This window comes from Physeter macrocephalus, chromosome 8 (genome assembly GCF_002837175.3).
Source record: "Physeter macrocephalus isolate SW-GA chromosome 8, ASM283717v5, whole genome shotgun sequence".
Lineage (NCBI taxonomy): Eukaryota > Metazoa > Chordata > Mammalia > Artiodactyla > Physeteridae > Physeter > Physeter macrocephalus.
The window spans coordinates 10,796,385-10,807,042 of record NC_041221.1 but is presented as its reverse complement, the minus strand read 5'-3'; the positions used below and the strand labels follow the sequence as shown (position 1 = coordinate 10,807,042).

Sequence of the window (10,658 nt, the reverse complement as noted above, 5' to 3'; positions counted from 1 at the left end):
CGGAACACAGGCTCCGGACGCGCAGGCCCAGCGGCCGTGGCTCACGGGCCCAGCCGCTCCGCGGCATGTGGGATCTTCCCAGACCGGGGCACGAACCCGCGTCCCCTGCATCGGCAGGCGGACTCTCAACCGCTGCGCCACCAGGGAAGCCCAGCAATTTAAGGTTTTTTAAACCAATACCAATACAGTACAATGCAAATACGGATATTTCAAGTGAAACAATTTCACCTTTTATAAAGCTCCAAATTCCTTTGACCCAATATGATTTCTGTTTTGCTGACAATGCCTCCGTGCCCTGTTATTTGTATGTATGTCATTGGCAATACCAGCCAGCACCATGATGCCTCCTACCCTGCACAGATCTGGGGGAGCAGGGCAGGGTCCTATAGAACAGGGATCCCCAGCCCCTGTTAGGAACCGGGCCGCACAGCAGGAGGGGAGCGGCAGGCGAGCAAGCGAAGCTTCATCTGTATTTATGGCTGCTCCCCGTGGCTCATGTTATCGCCTGAGCTCCGCCTCCTGTCTGCATTGTGGTGAGTTGTATCATTATTTCATTATATATTATAATGTAATAATCATAGAAATGAAGTGCACCATAAATGTAATGCGCTGGAATCATCCAGAAACCATCCCCCCAACCCCCGCCGATCCGTGGAAAAATTGTCTTCCATGAAACTGGTCCCTGGTGCCAAGTTGTTCCCTGTATCATGTCTAACAATAGTGGGGAAATTATCCACATCTAAAGTGAAAGAAATAATCACACTCTCCTAACTCCTTCCAGGATTATTCTTGAGTGAAGAAAACCCCAAAGCAAGTTTATTCCACTCTGATAAATATGTCCGTTTTGTGCCTTTTTTAATGGGATTTATACTTTGAGAAAATATCGACCTTTGGCAGAATCTTTATAGTTGGCTTGCTGTTGGCCCGTCTGTCAAACAAATCAGCAATCCATTCACATGGAGATGCATTAGCACTTCATGCAGCAGTTTAGAAGCGTGAAATGACCATCTTGGTATTAGAAATCAAGTGCAAAATATCTGACCTTCACCCTTTTAGCTTTAGAATGTAAAATCGATCCATGCAGTGAATATCTGTTTTATTTGTCATGATATTTTGTGCGGGAGATGTGGCGGGAAGTTTTTAAACGTTGGGGTAATTAAAGCAATGTCACCTGAACACCCACTTACTGCCCTTGATAATGTTCTATCTGGATTCCTCTTCCCCATTCAAATCCTTAAAATAACCAAAGCCCACCTGTCTTTTCAGGTGTAGAACAAACATAAGTCATAATTAATTGATTTTTCCTCTGAACTTGAAAATACGTTTTTTTACCGGTTCTTTTTCATGTCAATTGATACTTTATCCCTTGTATTATAGTTACGTCTTGTTGCCTCTTTTAAGGGCAGGAATAATCATTACAGTAAAAATATGCTCACTTTTTTCAAAAATGTAGAGGAAATGAATTAGAAAATGAATGGCATCTGCCATCTATTCCATGGTAGCTTTAATGACAACACAATGGTCTACATATTCAGAATATCTTAGGAAAGGTCTTGTTTGCATTGAAGAGGAACTTATTTATAACAATATTGAGATAAGAAAGGAGCAGTCTCTGGGTGTGGCATGGATCTGGGTATGAGACTGAGCTTAGCAAAAGAAGCAAATAAACATTTCTCCATCGAAAGAATGTGAATTAAGTGATGATAATCTGGGACCCCATTTTTCTCTAAAGAGAAACCTAAAAAGAGAGAAAGCTGAAAAGGTAACCTTGTTTATCTCTACTCTAAATCAGTAAGTACTGATTTTCAAATTTAACTCTCAGAGTGGGAAAGGCAAATTTGCTTTTCTTAATCCCAAGTGTATTTATTTATTTATTTATTTATTTATTTATTTATTTTTAAGCATGTTTTGCTGATGTTTCAAAAATAGGCAGCGGGACTCATCAGCATTGGGTCACCATGGAAGTGATGAGCGTCCATGAGATTGCCTCATGAGCATTTGTGCAGATAAGGGAGTAGCATCACAGCAGAATCTAGTGAAGGAATACCATACACTCAGATGCCAGCAGAAGAGAGGGAATAAGACTGAACGTTTGGGGTTAAAGGTGGTATTTGCAAGAAGAGAGAAGTCAACAGAGTTACGTATAATCAGAAGGCTCATAAGAGAGTCTGCTGCATGTGGTGAATTACGCTTATGACTTTTTGGTCACAGACATTTTAATAAAGTAGTTGAGGGAGGAGATTGTCAGTGCTAGAAGACGAGAACATAGACACTGAGTGCGGATTATTGTTCTAGAGTTCTAAGCTTTGAAGGCAAAGAGAAATTAATTTTATTTTAAATTAGATTTAAATTCATTTAAAAATGTACACGTGGGGTTTGGATCATGGTGGGGGCATGTTAGTAACAAGGTTTTTAATGACTCCAAACTCCTCCTGAAGCCGAAACAGATGCAATAGGATGACAAAAGAAAAAGCACGTGGATGACATCAACAAAACTAGGTGATGGAGATTCCCCAGAAACTCTGAAATGTGGGGGGCTGTGGACAAACTGCTGGCAATAATAGGACCAGCGTAAGAAGAGCAGCAGTGTAACGTTAGGTGATGGATAGTGAAAAGGGAAGAGTTACTGGGATTACTATATAATCACAGAACTGCAAAGTTGTCAGCAAATGCTCATCTCCAAAAAGTGGAGGACGGGAACTTCCCGGGTGGCGCAGTGGTTAAGAATCCACCTGCCAATGCAGGGGACACAGGTTCGAGCCCTGGTCTAGGAAGATCCCACATGCCACGGAGCAACTAAACCCATGAGTCACAACTACTGAGCCTGCACTCTAGAGCCCGTGCACCACAACTACTGAGCCCACGTGCCACAACTACTGAAGCCCACGCGCCTAGAACCCATGCTCCTCAATAAGAGAAGCCACAGCAATGAGAAGCCCATGTACCACAATGAAGAGAAGCCCCCTCTCGCTGCAACTACAGAAAGCCTGTGCGCAGCAACGAAGACCCAATGCAGCCAAAAATAAATTAAAAAAAAAAAATAACAGAGGACCATCTCTCGAATGGAAACCTAGGAAAATGTGTCTACGAATATTCACAACAATTTGATAGACCTACACAAGCTCTGAGTTGAAGCTGAATGCAAAAGATCCATGATATCACATAGTTTGGTAGTAGCCTAACTCCTTGCGGATCTCAGAAATATTTAACAAATACTACTTTCAGAAGAACAGACACTCACCCTGAGGGAAACTGCTGGATTTAGGAATCAAACTGAGCCAGAGTGGAACACTAAACAGAGAGAGTAGGCTCAGTAGTATGGGAGGCCCTAGAAGAATTTCATCCTATAAAATACTATAACAGAGGGAAAATTAACTATGTTTATATTATTTTTATTTGGAACCAAGATTTTCAGTGTAAGAGAAAAGAAAAAAATAGAAAACCAAAAAATTAATAAAATTCATGAAATATCCAATAGAAAGTATCAGTACACACTTGCTGTGTTTTTTAATATGAGACTCCAAGTTCTTTCCCTTTGCAATGGGCAGTGGGCAACCAACAGCAACAGGCACCTCTACCACCTATAGATCATAGTCTCCTTTAAATATGATTCCCTAATAACAGGGACCATGGTTCCTTGGAAGAACAATGGATTATTGGTCTGGGACAGGAAACACATAAGATGAGCCTGGAACTTAAATGGGGTCTTGTCACAATTATATGTATGCATATATATATATATATATATATATATACACACACACACACATGCACACATATGTACATATATATACTTACCTAATCATTTACATATATACTTACATGTGCACACATACATATACATTTAATAATAACAAAAGCAATAATAAGAAACGTATTCATCTACTTAGAGGTAACTAAGGCAGGCACCAACTCTTGATTTTGATAATTAGTCATTAAAGATAACAACAAAATTTCTTCCTGTCTTTCTTGTAACTACTGTATTTCAAGATAACCAAATAACCCTAGTTCAGGGAGAAAAGTTCTTATTTACAGAATAATTACATCTATTGAATGTGAAAGAAAAGAGAAATTTTTAAATTGCCATTTTCAACCCTTAATAAAATAACTTAATTCAGACAAACATTTTCATCTGAATATTCTGATCAATTTAGTCTCACTGAGTGTGGGAAAGCAACACATTATGTAGATGCAAAGGGAAAGAAAAAAGGTTGAACTTGATCTAGACTATCCATTACAACTAAATTCCAGTTATAAGGAAAATGGCAGTAGAGAAACAGGTTAAATGACACCATGAAGAAAGAAATTCAAAATGTGAGATTTCTTGTAAGATAACTCACCCGGTTTCTTCAATGAGTCAAAGACATGAAAGGAAATAGAAGGAGAGTCTTATCTGAATTAAAAGAGAATCAAGAGCCATAACAAGTAAGATCACTGGTAAGGGTGTGTGGCCAAGATGGCAGAGTAGGAAGACCCTGAGCTACCTCTTGCTATGGGCACACCAAAATTTAAACTATTTGCAGAGAAACTATTGATGAGAATGACCTGAAGACTAGTTTTCCACAATTAAAGAGATAAAGAAGGAACCACAATGAGCAGGTAAGAAGGGCAGAGACGTGATATAGTCAAGATCACACCTCTGGATAGGCAACCCACAAGGAAGGAGAATCACAATTGCAGAGGTTCTCCCCAAGGAGTGAAGAGTCTGAGCCACACCTCAGGCTTCCTAGCCTGGAGGTCCTGCATCAGGAAGATGAATCCCCAGACTGCCTGTCTTTGAAAGCCAGTGGGGCTTATATACAGCAGAACAGGAGGGCTGAAGGAAATAGAACTCTTTAAGCGCTCATACAAAATCTCACACACTCTGATACCCAGCGCAGAGGCAGTAATTTGAAAAGAGCCTGGGTCAGACTCACTTGCTGATTTTGGAGAGCCTCCTGCAGAGGCACTAAGCAACTGGGACTCCCCCTGGTGAGATGCTGGTGGCAGCAGTTTTGGAGAGCTCATTGTACCATGAGGACACTAGTGCTGGCAAGTGCCTGTTTAGAGTCCTCTCTCTCACCTAGTAGTGTTGGAGGCTTACCCACCCATGGACCAGTTGGCAGCACACCTTGGACTCCCCGACCCAGGCTAGCAGCCTGCTGCATGGAGACCCAGCCCCACCCATTAGTGGGGCAGCAACCTCTGCATGAGGCAGGGCCTGCCAGCCAACCAGGCTGGGGTCCAGCCCTGCCTACCAGCACTCCCACAGTAGTGGGCTCAACTACAACAGAAGGGTGCATGCAGCCCACATAAGGGCACCCTTAGAGCATATAGCTCTGGTGACCAGAGCAGAGTGTGCTGCTGGGACCCATAGGATGTTTGCTATATAAGGCCACTTCTCCAAGATCAGGAAATGTAACTGACCTACCTAATACATAGAAATAAAAACAGAGAATTAGACAAAATGAGGCAACTGAGGCATATATTGCACACAAAAGAACAAGATAAAATGCCAGAAGAAGAACTAAGTGCAGTGGAGATGATAATCTACCCGATAAAGAGTTCAAGGTAATGATCATAAAGATGCTCAGTAAACTCAAGAAAAGAATGGATGAACACAGTGAGAAGTCTAACAAAGAGTTAGAACCAAACAGAGCTGAAGAATACAATAACTGAAATAACAATACACTAGAAGGAATCAATAGTAGATTAGATGATAAAGAGGAACAGATCAGCAAACTGGAAGACAGAGTAATGGAAATCACTCAAGCTGAACTGAAAAAAGAAAAAAGAATTTAAAAAATGAGGACAGTTTGAGGCCTCCAAGACAACATCAAGCATACTAACATTCACATTACACGGGCTTCATAAAGAGGAGAGAGAGAGAATGGGGAAGACAACTTATTTGAAGAGATAATAGCTGACAACTTCCCTATCCAGGGAAAGTAAACAAATATCTAGGTCCAGGAAGCACAGAGAATCTCAAACAAGGTGAACCAAAGAGATCCATACCAAGACACATTGCAGTTAAAATGGCAAAAATTAAAGATAAAGAGAGAAACTTAAACATAGCAACAGAAAAGAAATTAATTAAGTACAAAGGAGCTCCCAGATGACTGTCAGCTCACTTTTCAGAAGAAACTTTTCAGGCCAGAGAGGAGTGGCATTATATACTTAAAGTGATGAAAGGAAAAAATCAAGAACACTCCACAAAGGAGAGGTAGAGAGTTTTAGACAAGCAAAAGGTGAAAGATTTCAGCACCCACCAGTAAACCCATTTTACAAGGAATGATAAGGGGATTTCTCTAAGCAAGAAAGAATGTACCGCACCTAGAAATATGAAAATTATGAAAGGAAAAATCTCATTGGTAAAGGCAAATATACAGTAAAGATAGTAGATCAGGTACTTATAAAGCAAGTAAAAATGTTAAAAGATAAAAACAATAAAATGATTTATATCTACAATAGGTAGTTAAGGGATACACGAAACAAAAAGATGTAAAATACAAAGACAAATATGTTAAGCATTGGTAAAAATGCTGGGTTGTTAGAATATGTTCAAACTTAAGAGATCATCAACTTAAAATAATCATATATTTTATATATATATATATATATATATATATATGTAGATAGATAGATATCTATTTGGTGACCACAAACCAAAAATCTATAATAGATACATAAAAAAGAGAAAGGAATCCAAACATAACACTAAAGATAGTTACCAAGTCACAAGGGAAGAGAGCATAAAAAGAAGAAAGGAACAAAAAAGAACTACAAAACAACCAGAAAACAATTAACAAAATGGGAATAAGTACATAACTAATCAAAAGACATAGAGTGGCTGAATGAAAAAAACACAAAAACCAAAAAACCCCCACAAAAAACAAGACCCATATATATGCTGCCAGCAAGAGATGCACTTCAGATCTAAAGACACACACAGACTGAAAGGGACAAGGAAGGACATTACAAAATGATAAAGAGATCAATCCAAAAAGAAGATATAACAATTGAATCTATGCATCCAATATAAAATCCCCTAAATATATAAAGCAAATATTAACAAATTTAAAGGGAGAAATTGAGAGCAACACAATAATAGTAGGGGACTTAAATACCCCTCTTACATCAATGGACAGATCATCCAAACAGAAAATCCATAAGGAAAGATTCACCTTAAATGAAACATTAGATCAGATGGGCTTCAGGAAAGATCACATGCTAGGCCACAAAAACTAGTCTCAGTAAATTTAAGATTGAAATCATATCAAGCATCTTTTCCAACCACAAGGACATGAGACTACAAGAGAAAAAAACTGCAAAAATCACAAACATGTGGCAGCTAAACGATATGCTACTAAACAACCAATGGGTCACTAAAGAAACCAAAGAGGAAAATTTAAAATATCTTTGAAATCATATTAAGCATCTTTTCCAACCACAAGGACATGAGACTACAAATCAACTACAAGAGAAAAAAACTGCAAAAATCACAAACATGTGGCAGCTAAACGATATGCTACTAAACAACCAATGGGTCACTAAAGAAACCAAAGAGGAAAATTTAAAATATCTGAATACACACGAAAACAAAAACACAACAATCCAAAATCTATGAGATACAGCAAAAGCAGTTCTAAGAGGGAAGTTTATAGTGAGGCAAGCCTACCTCAAGAAATAAGAAAAATCTCAAATAAACAACCTAACTTTATACTAGAGGAACTAGAAAAAGAAAAAAACAAAACCAAAGTTAGTAGAAGGAAAGAGATTATAAAGATCAGAGCAGAAACAAATGAAATAGAGACTAAAAAAATAGAAAAAATCAATAAAAGTAAGGGCTAGTTCTTTGAAAAGATAAACAAAATTTATAAAATTTTAGCCAGACTCATCAAGAACAAAAGAGAGAGGTTCCAAATAAATAAAGTCATAAATAAGTGAGGAAAAGTTACAACCATCACCACAGAAATACAAATGATCATAAGAGATTACCACAATTACGCACCAATAAAATGGACAATCTAGAAGAAATGGATAAATTCCTAGAAATGTACAATCTCCCAAGACTGAATCAGGAAGAAATAGGAAATCTAAACAGACTGATTACCATTAATGAAATCAATCAGTAAAAAAAACAAAAAAACAAAAAAAACTTTCAACAAACAAAGTTCCAGGACCAGAAAACTTCCCAGGTGAATTCTACCAAACATTTAAAGAAGAGCCAATCCTTCTCAAACTATTCCAAATTTGAATAGGAAGGAATGCCTCCGAACTCATTCTGTGATGCCAGAATCACCCAATCATTCAGATACCAAAACCAGACAAAGACACCACACACACACACACACACACACACACAATTACAAGCCAACATCAAGAATGAATATTGCAAACATCGTCAATAAAATATTAGCACAAACTGAATTCAACAATACATTAAGAGACATACACCATGATCCATGGGATTTATCCCTGGGATACAAGAATAGTTCAGTATACACAAATCAATCAATGTGACACACCATGTTAACAAATTGAAGAATCAAAATCATATGATTATCTCAGTAGAGGCGGAAAAAGCTTTTGAAAAAATTTAGTATTCATTTATGATAAAAAAAAAACTCTTGGGTCTTCCCTGGTGGTGCAGTGGTTAAGAATCCGCCTGCCAAGGCAGGGATCATGGGTTTGAGCCCTGGTCCAGGAAGATCCCACGTGCCACGGAGCAACTAAGCCCGTGAGCCACAACTACTGAGCCTGTGCCCTGGAGCCCATGAGCCACAACTACTGCATCCTCATGCCATAACTACTGAAGCCTGCGCACCTAGAGCCTGTGCTCCACAACAAGAGAAGCCACCACAATAAGAAGCCCACGCACCACAATGAAGAGTAGCCCCCGCTCACTGCAGCTAGAGAAAGCCTGCACGTAGCAACGAAGACCCAACACAGCCAAAAATAAATAAATTAAATAAAAATTAAAAAAAAAAAAAAACTCTCAACGAAGTGGGTATAGAGAGAACATACCTCAACATATATATGGCAAGCCCACAGCTAACACCATACTCAACACTGAAAAGCTGAAAGCATTTCCTCTAAGATTAGAAACAAGACAAGAATATTCACTCTCACACTTTCATTCAACATAGAACTGGAAGTCCAAGCCACAGAAATCAGACAAGAAAAGAAATAAAAGTAATGCAGATTGGAAAGGAATAAGTAAAACTATCACTGTTTGCAGATGACATGATACTATATACAGAAAAATCCTAAAGATGCCACCGAAAACCTACTAGAACTCATACAATAAATTCGGTAAAGTTATAGGATACAAAATTAAAATACAGAAATTTCTTTCATTTCTATACACTTAACAACAAACTATTAGAAAGAGAAATTAAGAAAACAATCCCATTTACAAGTGCATTGAAAAAAAAAATACCTAAGAATAAATCTAACCAAGGAGGTAAAAGACTTGTATTCCAAAACCCCGAAGACATTGATGAAAGAAATTGAAGATGACACAAACAAATGGAAAGACACAACATGCTCATGTCTCGGAAGAATAAATATGATTAAAATGGCCACGTTCCCCATGGCAATCTACAGAATTGTTGCAATTCATATCAAAATACCAATGGCATTTCACATATCTAGAACAAATAATTCTAAAATTCGTATGGAAACCAAAGAAACCCTGAATAGTCTAAACAATCTTGAGGAAGAAGAACAAAGCTGGAGGCATATCATGCTCCCTGATTTCAAACTATATTACAGAACTACAGTCATCAAAGCAGTATGGTACTGATGCAAAAACAGACACATAGATCAATGGAACAGAATAGGGAGGCCAGAAATGAACCCACACTTCTATAATCAATTAATCTATGACAAAGGAGGCAAGAATATAAAACAGGTAAAAGATAGCCTCTTTGATAAACGGTTTGGGGAAAACTGGATACCTACAGGCAAAAGAATCAAACTGGACTACTCTTTCACACCATATACAAAAATAAATTCAAAATGGATTAAAGACCTAAACTTAAGTCCTGAAACTGTAAAACTCCTAGAAGAAAACATAGGCAGTACATTCTTTGACATTGGTCTTAGCAATATTTTTTTAGATCTGTCTCCTCAGGCAAGGGAAACAAAAGCAAAAATAAATATATGGGAACACATGAAACTAAAAAGCTTTTGTGCAGTGAAGAAAACTATCAACAAAATGAGAAGGCAGTCTTCTGAATGGAAGAATATATTTGCAAATGGTATATCTGATAAGGGGTTAATATCCAAAATATACAAAGAACTCGTACAACTCAACATCAAAAAAACACCTAATTAAAAAATGGGTAGAAGACCTAAATAGACATTTTTTTTTCCCAAAGAAGACATACAGATGGCCAAGAGACACATGAAAAGATGCTGAACATCACTCATTATCAGGGAAGTGCAAATCAAAACTACGGTGAGATATCAGTACACATCTCTCAGAATCGCTATTATCAAAAAGTCCACAAATAACAAGTGTTGGCAAGGATGTACAAAAAAATGAACCCTCATGCACTGAACAGCCACTATGGAAAACAGTATGGAGCTTTTTCAAAAAATTAAAAATAGAACTACCATATGATCCAGCAGTTCCACTTCTGGGTATTTATCTGAAGAAAACAAAAACACTA

The 10,658-nt window shown here is 38.0% G+C and overlaps 1 protein-coding gene across 1 annotated transcript in view; it reads left to right on the top strand.

Moving 5' to 3' along the window:
* DSCAM (DS cell adhesion molecule) overlaps positions 1-10,658 on the top strand; it is a 759,593-nt gene that overhangs the window by 435,106 nt on the left and 313,829 nt on the right. The gene's annotated exons all lie outside the window — the stretch shown is intronic.